Source organism: Rutidosis leptorrhynchoides, chromosome 3 (genome assembly GCF_046630445.1).
Source record: "Rutidosis leptorrhynchoides isolate AG116_Rl617_1_P2 chromosome 3, CSIRO_AGI_Rlap_v1, whole genome shotgun sequence".
Lineage (NCBI taxonomy): Eukaryota > Viridiplantae > Streptophyta > Magnoliopsida > Asterales > Asteraceae > Rutidosis > Rutidosis leptorrhynchoides.
This window is the reverse complement of record NC_092335.1, coordinates 688,792,009-688,802,729: the sequence shown is the minus strand read 5'-3', so window position 1 is coordinate 688,802,729 and position 10,721 is coordinate 688,792,009. Positions and strand designations below refer to the sequence as shown.

Sequence of the window (10,721 nt, the reverse complement as noted above, 5' to 3'; positions counted from 1 at the left end):
TGTATAATGTGATAGGTACGTTACTTTGAGGTTTCGCAAGCTCGGGTATCTTTTCACAAGACTTTGAGGTGAGTGAAATAATTATATGCGTATGTATATAATGTATCTATTTGTTGTAGCGTGAAAGGTGTAGTGTCGAGGTGTTAAGACACCACGTTTCACGTGAAGAGTGTAGCATCGAGGTGTTAAGATGCCACTCGGGTGTAGCATCGAGGTGTTAAGATGCCACCTAGGAGTGTAGTGTCGAGGTGTTAAGACACCACTCCGTAAAATAACGAGTGAAGCATCGAGGTGTTAAGATGCCACTCGGGGTGAAGTGCCGAGGTGTTAAGGTGCCACCCTAGGGGTTAGTGGTGCGAGGTGTTAAGTGCCCTAACGGATGTTACGAACACCGATGGCGTTTTCGCGAGCGCAGTTCCCTTGTACTATTGGTTAACCATGGTTATTGGTGATGTAAGCATATTATATTATTCGAGTTATATTTATATGCGGTTGTTATGCTAGCTTGTGGTATTGGAGATTTATAGCTTGTTATTGTGACGATAAGCTAATTATGTTCGCTAGCGTGTTTGCGGTTTGTGTAAGTGTTTGCAAGTAGGTATAATTATATATGTATTCGTATAATTATTGCATTCACTAAGCTTTTAGCTTACCCCTCTCGTTGTTTACCTTTTTACAGGTATTGCGTTATGAAACTAGCTAGTTGTTAGACTAGTTGCGTAGGAGCGCTTGGGCTCGATGGGGTAGCTTTTGGATATGCGGACGCGGATTGGGCATTTGGTAGTCCCCGGGATTATGCTCTTGGTATCGGGTTGGGTTATAGAGTCCTAACTCGTCTAAATGTAAATTGTGATGGAAACTTGTATTTTGTACGAAAGTCGTAAAACGGCCAATGTGGGCCCCATTATGTAAAACTTGATTTTATATTTGAAACAGGTTAGTTTTACATATTTGGATGTATGGTAAAAAGCGTTTCGTCTAAAAGTGTCGGGAACTAGTCAATCTTTTTCGCATTTTGAGACTTTCCGGACAGACCCGAATGGCGCGCCGCGCGGCCATACTGGCGCGCCGCGCCAGTTCACTGTGCAGCAAATTTTTTTTTATTTTGTATTTTCACGTGGTTTGTTCGCGGGTTGGTTTGGGTTGTTACACCTTAGTAAGTAGAGAAGAGCTGTTATTCCTCGGAATAGAAAGTTTGGATGAACGTGAGCAGAAAGTCAACCTAATGACATTTTAAGAGTAGTTAAGTGTTTTGCCCAAGTTTAAGTTTAAGTATGAAAGTGTTATAGTTTGTTTTACTAAGTTTTCATTCCTAGTAAGTTTCCACTTTTAGAATGTTAGTGTTGAACACTAGTGAGTTGTCCTTAATAAGTCTACCACTTATTAAGTGTGAAAGTAACTAAGTGTTTGATTACTATAGTCGGGTTGATATTGTGGACCATACCCAAACATCTATGCCACCGCCGAGTCACTAGAATGACCAATTGTTACCGGTTGGCCCAGGATTTCTTGACCAAAATCTAAGTTTGGCATTCGTAATCCACAAGCGTCCCATAGTGGTACCAAGGATCATCCTAGGCCTTAAGCAACGTCGATGTTCAAGTAATTTCACGCTACCGTGAATGACTATTTGTAATCGTATGTCATAATAATATAAGTAGTATACTATAAGTGTTGGTAGTAATATAAGTGTATAAGTGTTATATAGTAGTATTAGAGTTTTAGTTAATTAAAGTAGTATATAATATTAGGGTTTAGTAATAAATAAATGATTAGGTTAAATAATTAGGTAATGATTATTAGGGTTTAATAATTAATGTTTAGGGTTAAGTTGTATTAGGGTTTTAATAGATTAGGGTTAGGTTAATTAGGGTTTATGTATATATAGTAAAATATTTATATATATATATATATATATATATATATATATATATATATATATATATATATATATATATATATATATAAATATATAAGTATATATATCGTACATGTGTGTATATATTTTGTTTCCTTTTTTTAAACACTAACAAATCTTTATCACATCTTTAAGGTTTTTAAGATTTAACAAAAATCTCTTTTTTTTTTTAATTTTTGGCACATATATATATATATATATATATATATATATATATATATATATATATATATATATATATATATATATATATATATATGTATATTTTTTATTTTTTTTACAAAAGCATGGTGTACCTATTTATAGTATGTATATATCTTATTACCATTTTTAAATACTAACATAATCTTTAATAAATCTTTAGGGTTTTGTAGATCTAAACCTTTTTTTTTTTTTTTTCGTGTAAGTATGTATGTATATGTATATGTTTTATATATTTTTTTACATGAACAAGTATGTATGTTTATGAATAAGAACATGTATATGATTATGAACATAAACATGAATCAACAAGATAGAAGTAAAAGTTTAGAATCTAGGATTTTTACCTTGATGAACGACGATGAAGATTAACATGAAAAGATGAAGATGGCTTGAAGATGAAGATCAAACACTTGAAGATCGAAGAACACACTTGAAGGTCTTTGAAGAACGCGAAGAACACGATGAACAAACTTGAAGATCACTTGAAGATCTTGAAGATGATGATGAAGATTTCGATGGTGGTGGTAGTTTTTCCTCCTTGGCCGAAATTCACAAAGGGAGAGAGGGAGAGATTTTTTTTTTTGAGAGAGAAAATTGTGCGTATGTTTTGGTGCATGAAAAGCATTAGCCTAGGCCTCTATTTATAGTTGCATTAGGATGATTCTAGATCTAGGATTTAAAGGGGAATACTTGAAGCAAAAGTTAGGGTTTAGGGTTAGGCCCATGGTGGCCGAAATTTTGAGGGGTAAATGGGTAATTTCCCCTTCAAATTTTCGGCTAGGGTTTCATGGGAAGGGTTTGAAACTTTTTCGTTTTAGTCCTTGTATTTTAGATTAGCTTAAATAGCTCATTAAAGGTTTTAATTACATTATTTAAAGGATACAAGTTTTAGAGTATTATGCTTTGTTCACAAAAGTTAATTAGCTTATTATTTACATCTTTTATTAACTTGTCAATTATTGTACAAAGTTAATTTATATGTCTTATAATTCTTATTACTTAACAATTAATTATTAAAGTTTAATTATTAAGTTTTAATTATATTGTTTGGGCATTTAATATTGAAAATATATAGAATGGAAAAATGAGGGTCGTTATACATTTACTCTACTTAATTTATTTATTTTATCGTGTTCTTTTTTTTACGACGGAGTATTATAGTATTATTATTATTATTATTATTATTATTTAATTATTTATATTTATCGTAAGTATAATAATTATATAATAATAACAATACTAATTATAATAATTATAATAAATATTATTATTTTACTATTTACTCATAGAGGCTAACCTAATAATATATATAAATAGTGATTTAAGTTTAATAATATAAACAAAAATAAATAGTGATTTAAACTTTTCGTACGCCTTATATTTATATAAAAGTCTACATGTTTTGCTTAAATTATTTCGTCCCCCCAATCTCGATATTCAATCTTCGCCACTGGGAGTGGGTGACGTGCGACGGGGTGGGGGACGGGGTACCCGACGGACACCACTCCTAGTGCTCTAAGATGTTTTAATTACTGTTAGGGAAGTGATGATGATAAATAAAAGTATAATATTATGGTATAAATAAATTAGGGCGTTAATATATTTTTACTTTTCCAATTTCTTTCACACATATACCATTTATAATCTTATACACAAAACAAACACACCCTAATTTCTTTTGTGATAACTAAACTGGAGTTTTGATAATTTATTTGTTTCATTTTAACAAATGACAAAAAGAAAATTTTAATTTTTTTTTTTTGAGAAAATAATAATTTAATAAAGTTGCAAATACTTATTATGACCTAAACATTAAAAAGAGGCCCAAATTGTAATAATTTAGGGTCAGGGTTAGGCCCAATGATTTAATAACCCGGGGGATTCAATTTAATCAATAAGTTTTAGGAAAATTGATCAAAATACACTTTTTTTAAGGCTTTAAACAAAATACATTTTTTTAAAAAAAATTGTCTTTTTACACCATTCGGTAGACGGGATTTCCGTCTACCACCTTTATCTGTCGTCTACTACCATTTTTACAAAGTAGTCGACGGTGAGATAAAGGTGGTAGACGAATTCCCGTCTACTGGCAGGGTTAGTAGACAGTGAGAACAAAGCTGTAGACAGACATTTACAAAGTAGTCGACTGTCTACTGCCTTGTTGTTACTGTCTACTGCCTTGTTGTTGCTGTCTACTGCCTTGTTAGTGTCTACAAGGCAGTAGACATCAATAACAAGGCAGTAGACAGCAACAACAAGGCAGTAGACGGTCGACTACTTTGTAAATTCTGTCTACCACCTTTATCTCACCGTCGACTACTTTGTAAAAATGGTAGTAGACGACAGATAAAGGTGTCGAATGGTGTATAAAGATAATTTTTTTTTAAAAAGTGTATTTTGTTTGAAGCCTTAATAAAAAAAAAAAAAAAAAAAAAAAATTGTATTTTGAACCATTTCCCTAAGTTTTATTACCGAACTCGAAGAACACATCAACTGCTATCTTTTTACCCTTTCAAATCTTAACTCAAAAAGTTTTTTTTTTTTTCCTAAAATTTTCACCAAAAAACTTCTAATTCCAGTAACTTTAACATCAATTTTCGATCAATTTGCGATTCCGATCAAGACCTTTGCTGTCAATCGACTAATGATAATGTTAATGAGGGCTTAGGTCATTTATATCTTGTGAAGAGGATAATGAAATTGAATAGTTTCGAAGGCGTGTATACTCTTTATTTTAACAACTTTATTTCAGCAGGTTAATTTGTATAATTTCAGTTTTTGCGGAGCGAAGATTTCTGTAAATTTTTTCGTTTTTTGAGGTAGAATGGAAATGGAAATGGAAATAAACGGATTTGTATTCGTGTTATTGTTGTTATTTACGATCCTTTTGTGTCCGTCTAATGCATTTAGCTCTCGGAAGTTAGTTGAGGTTTCGGATACAAGTAACGATTCTATTGGTAATCAGGTTGGTGGTCATTGGTTCATGCTATTTTTGTAGCACATTATGTTAAATTGATCACTGGTTAAATATTAAGATAGCTAACATTGATTTTTACTATTTGATATGTGTTGTCATAATGTGTGATCTGGTTGTTAAAAGTCAATAACTTGATGATGAACTAGTAATATAATAGCTACAAAGTATGGTTGGTACTAGTGATCGAAATGTATTTTTTCGATATTATTCAGCTGGTAAGTTTGCAAAATTCACTTATTTTTGCTCTTTGTTAGACATATTTATGCACTTGTAACATGGATACAACATTAGTATGAAGATTAAAACTTCTAGCAAACTTAACTCCTGGTAGACTGCTAAGGATGTAAATGCATATAACGACACAATTTTTTTTGCTTGGTCACATACTCACATCTTCATGTAAATATGTATTGAAACTTGTTCCACTTGGTGCAAATATGTGCTGCATATCAAAGAAGTTTTCTGCTGATTTGTTCTTGGATTGTAGGATTCACCTTTACCACCACCTGATGATAATAAACCAAATATCTCCCCAGATGAGTCAACAAAGACAAACAATACACTGAATACAAACCCTTCAAATGTTGAATCTAAGGGCTTGAATGATACTAATAGTAAGGCAGGTTCTGAAACATCTAATGATAAGATAGTTGATAATGGGAAGAGTCAAGATGGCGAGAAGAAAGTAGAAAACCAAAAGCAGTCGGAAACATCTACTAACAAACGTTGCGAGGGGAATCCTGTTTGTAGTGACCAGAAAAAAAACCATGATTGCATGTATTCAAGATTTTGAAATTGGTAAAACCTTTTATTTTTTTTCTACCTTCTGAGCTATTTATGCTGTTAATCTGGTTGTGGACTGCAGCTAGCTACTAGTTTTCCACTAAAGGTGGCAATTTTGACCCATTTAGTTGAATATGCGATATAGTTTGTGTATTTATCGATGGGTCAAATTTCATTGTTTTTCTAAGTAGGAATCTATTCAAATGAGTAGACAGGGTCAAATGGGTTAAAATTTTGACCAAAGTGTTCTCCGGCGGTTAAAACCTTATAAATGGATTTTTTTTAATGGAAAAAGTATATGTCATTAAATATAACTTTTGTGAGGTTAGAGAATATACGCAAGTGTTAATCACAGCACCCAGACTCAATCTGTTTGGACCCGTGTTGATGAATCTTTTGACCCAAACCATCTTGAACCATCATTTTTTTTTTTTTTTTTTACCTAACCAATGCTTTATGTTTATACTATATTAGCCACTAGCCCTTATCTTTAATATCAACATAGACTAATGAGAATTTTCTTGAATTCTAGTTTAAACAAGTGTTGAACCTTGCCATATCCTGAATACGTTATGTTGATATAATATCGACCAATCTATGCTCTATTCGTTATCGGTGTACTTCTTAGTGTGCTATACATATTTTTCTTTAAAATTTAGTCTTCTATTGTACTTATTTTCATGCTATACACTTAACCACCTCGTTCTACCAGGTTCCAACAAGCTGATACTTCTTGTGCAAAATGAACAAGATACAGACTTGAAAGTGAATATCACCATTCGAACATCCACAGAAGATAATTTGCCACCTTTTGAGATACATGGTCATGGAATGGAAAAGGTTTAGTTTTTTTCTGCTACCCCCTTCATTATTCATTTTTGAATCTTGGAATCATTAATATATGATGCTTTTAGGAAAAGGTTAAAACTTTGATTGTATTTAAAATATAGTGACATAGTTATAGTTTCAGCTTCATACGTGCTATTCAAAAACTTTCTATCTTTTGGATCATTTACTGTGAACAACTATAACTTGCCTTTCGCTGCCATTGGTTTTGAAAATCCCTGAAGAACTATACAGTGAGCTGTCTTTAGTCTCTAGATACACAATCATCATCTATAAAGAGATCACCAACATAATCTTTATCAAATTTGGGCAACAGATTTGTGGGGATCCTTCACTACTCTATCAACTTCACTGATTTGCATGCCCAAAATATGTAGTTACTAAAAATTTCTGCTAGTGTAGATTATCAAAAAGTCTGGTAAGATACAACAGCAGATAATGGTAAATTATAAAAATTTGTAATGATTCACAATTCACTTTGGCATCACTTCAAATAAGGTAAAACTAAATAGGATATACACACGGTTTAACCAGTGGAAATAATAAAATAGAATCCTTATGTAAGTAACATTGCTATTTATTGTATACTAGTTCTAACATAGTTACTATTGGAAATGAACTATGCTTAAGGGTTCGTATTCAACTTGATCATTGTGGTTCACTCTATTGTAGGTTAATATCACATTATCTGGAGATAAAAGCACCAATATTACTCTAGATGCTGGTTATGGAGGTTGTGAGCTTCAGTTTGATTAACCTAACATATCACCCATCGACAACCCTTCAAATTTTAAGGATCCCAAAAAAACATTAAACCCTAAAGATGTCGATAACCCTGCCGACAGTCCTGAAAAACCCAAAGACGGGTCAAATGATGTTAAAGACCCTTCACAGTCAAAGGAAGTCAATGACCCATCAAAGGTAAAAGATGTTGATGACCCTTCAAATTCAATAGATAAAACTGACCCTCTTCCTAAGCCTACAATTATTGATACTCCCATATCTCAAATCAACATTCTCGATCAGTTAACGTTTTATTCAAAGCAAGTAACACCTCTATACGGTGCTTATTTTGCTTTTCTTGTAGCCCTAATCATCGGAGCTTCATGGGCTTTATGCAGTTTCAGGAAAAGGAGAACCGACAATGGAGTTCCATATCAAGAACTCGAGATGGGACTCCCCAAATCTTCAAATGAAGTCAATGTTGAAATTGGTGCAGAAGGGTGGGATCAAGATTGGGATGAAGATAAAGCTATAAAATCACCAGGAGAAGGTATTCATAGTAAAAGTATCTCGTCCAATGGTCTTACTTCAAGACCCACAAAAAAAGATGACTGGGATGCCAATTGGGATGATTAGATTCAGAAAAATACATAAGAAATTAAGAATAGATACAGATGATGAAAATATAGGATGAGAATGATGATGAGTTTGTCGGTGTATGATAGGAGTTTTGTTTTCATGTTGATTTTTTTTCTTCGTGTTTTGATATCTGAAATTTTGTTGGTTGTAAGTTGATATTCATTTGTTATACAAATTCTTGATACAAGATATATGCCATTAAAGAATACTGTTCAGTTATTTTTTCTTATTTGGATGTATTGCGTGATTAACTTAATGCCAGTTTTTGCTAATACACACAATTTATGTTCCCCTCAATCAGTCATACCTTCTTTCTTAATTCATCAATCTGCCATTTGAATCCTCAAGGTTTTTACTATTCACGAATTGAGTATTTGAAGAGGTAGATGTGTGGAATAAATTTTCTATGGTTGGTAGCAATGTAGGATACTCTGTTTGGGCTATTATGTTTTCCAAACATTCAACTCGTATGATTTTATTGAAAATTGTTTTGTGATTGTCTTTCGTTTGAGGGTTCTGAAAAGACACAGCCAGTACGATACTGCAAGATGGCATTTGTTTTTAGAACATATTTTTTTTGCAAACAGAGATAATAGAATCTGTCCGAGTCATATATGTTAGGAAGAGGGGATCGCCTGGACGTTGGGAGATATAAATTTGAGAGAAAAACAACTCTATTACTCACAAGAATAGATTTACAGAGTATTACAAAACTCTTACAAAAAAAACTCTCAAAACTCACACACACTCTCTAGGTTGTGATTACACTTCTCTGAGTGATTTAGGATGATTTACAATTGAGGTTTGCACCTCTATTTATAGTAAAAATTCTATGGCGGTGGAAGGGTGTGAACGGAGATGGTGGGCAGCCGTCATCGTGTTCATCTTTGCTTCTTCTACATGGTGTTCAAAGAAGGCTACTTTGAACATCTAGAAGGTGAGCTTCTAGATTGTAGGCTGGAAACTTTCAATTCTCCCCCTCCAGCCGAATCCACGAACATTCCAGTTATGTCTCTGCATAACTCCAACTTCTCTCGAGTCACCACCTTTGTTAACATATCCGCAGGATTCTCCTTTGTATGGATCTTCACTAGTCTCAACAGTTGTCGATTAATTACCTCGCGTATCCAATGATAGCGAATATCAATATGTTTTGTACGGGAATGGTACATGGAGTTCTTGCTCAAATCTAGAGCACTCTGACTGTCACAATGTACCTTGTACTCCTTTTGCTTGATTCCAAATTCTTGGAGATAACGCTTTAACCACAACATTTCTTTTCCAGCTTCTGCGGCAGCAATATACTCTGCTTCAGTTGTGGATAATGCAACACACCTCTGTAGTCTTGACTGCCATGAAACAGCTCCCCCTGCAAAAGTGTAAATGAATCCTGAAGTAGATTTCCTACTATCAGGATCTCCGGCCATATCCGCATCTGTATAGCCTTCCAAGATTGGATCAGCTCCCCCGTAACAAAGACATAGATTCTTTGTACCTTTAAGATATCTGAGAATCCATTTTACTGCATCCCAATGCTCTTTCCCGGGGTTCGAGAGAAAACGACTCACCGTTCCCACTGCATGAGCAATATCGGGCCTTGTACACACTATCGCATACATCAAACTTCCAACTGCTGAGGAATATGGTACTGACGACATCTCCCCGATCTCTTCCTTGGATGAGGGACAAGAACTCTTGCTTAACTTGAAATGGTTAGCTAATGGAATGCTAACAGGTTTGGCATTGTTCATATTGAAACGTGAAAGCACTCGTTCAATATACTTCTCCTGAGATAGCCATAACCTTTTATTCTTCCTATCTCGGGTTATCTGCATTCCCAAAATCTGTTGAGCCTGTCCTAAGTCTTTCATGTCAAAAGACTTAGAGAGTTCCTTCTTCAGCTGGTTGATCTTCGTTACGTCTTTTCCTACGATCAAAATATCGTCTACATAAAGTAGAAGAGCAACGAAATCTCCTTCAGAAAACTTCTGAATGTAGACACACTCATCTGCTGCAGTTTTCTTGTACCCGTGACTCACCATGCACGAGTCAAACTTCTTGTACCACTGCCTAGGTGCCTGCTTCAAACCGTACAAACTTTTCTTCAGCCTGCATACGAGGTTATCTCCTGAAACCTCAAAACCTTCTGGCTGCTCCATGTAAATTTCTTCATGTAAATCTCCATGAAGAAAAGCTGTCTTTACATCCATCTGTTCAAGCTCCAAGTTCATACTTGCGACCAATCCAAGTATGACTCTAATTGAAGTCATCTTGACTACTGGTGAAAATATCTCGTCAAAATCAATCCCTTTCTTCTGTTGGAATCCTTTGACTACAAGTCGTGCTTTGTATTTCACCACTTTTCCACTACCATCCTTTTTCAACTTGAACACCCATTTATTTTTCAGTGCCTTCTTCCCGCGTGGAAGTTCTACAATCTCATAAGTTTGATTTTTCTGCAGAGAATCCATCTCATCCTGCATTGCGAGCAACCATTTTTCTTTATCCTTATGAGTTACTGCTTCATGAAAACTCTCCGGTTCTCCATCTTCAGTAAGTAGAAGGTACTCGGATTCTGGATATCTACTCGATGGAATCCGACCTCGTTCAGATCTACGAACTTCTGGAACA

At 34.2% G+C, this 10,721-nt stretch overlaps 1 long non-coding RNA gene across 1 annotated transcript; it reads left to right on the top strand.

The window, feature by feature from the left end:
* Nucleotides 1-4,952: 4,952 nt before the first annotated feature.
* On the top strand, nucleotides 4,953-8,289 carry LOC139903019 (uncharacterized). Its single transcript, XR_011777874.1, has 4 exons — nucleotides 4,953-5,087; nucleotides 5,587-5,897; nucleotides 6,595-6,722; nucleotides 7,401-8,289. It is a non-coding gene; the product is annotated as an uncharacterized lncRNA (long non-coding RNA).
* Nucleotides 8,290-10,721: the final 2,432 nt, after the last annotated feature.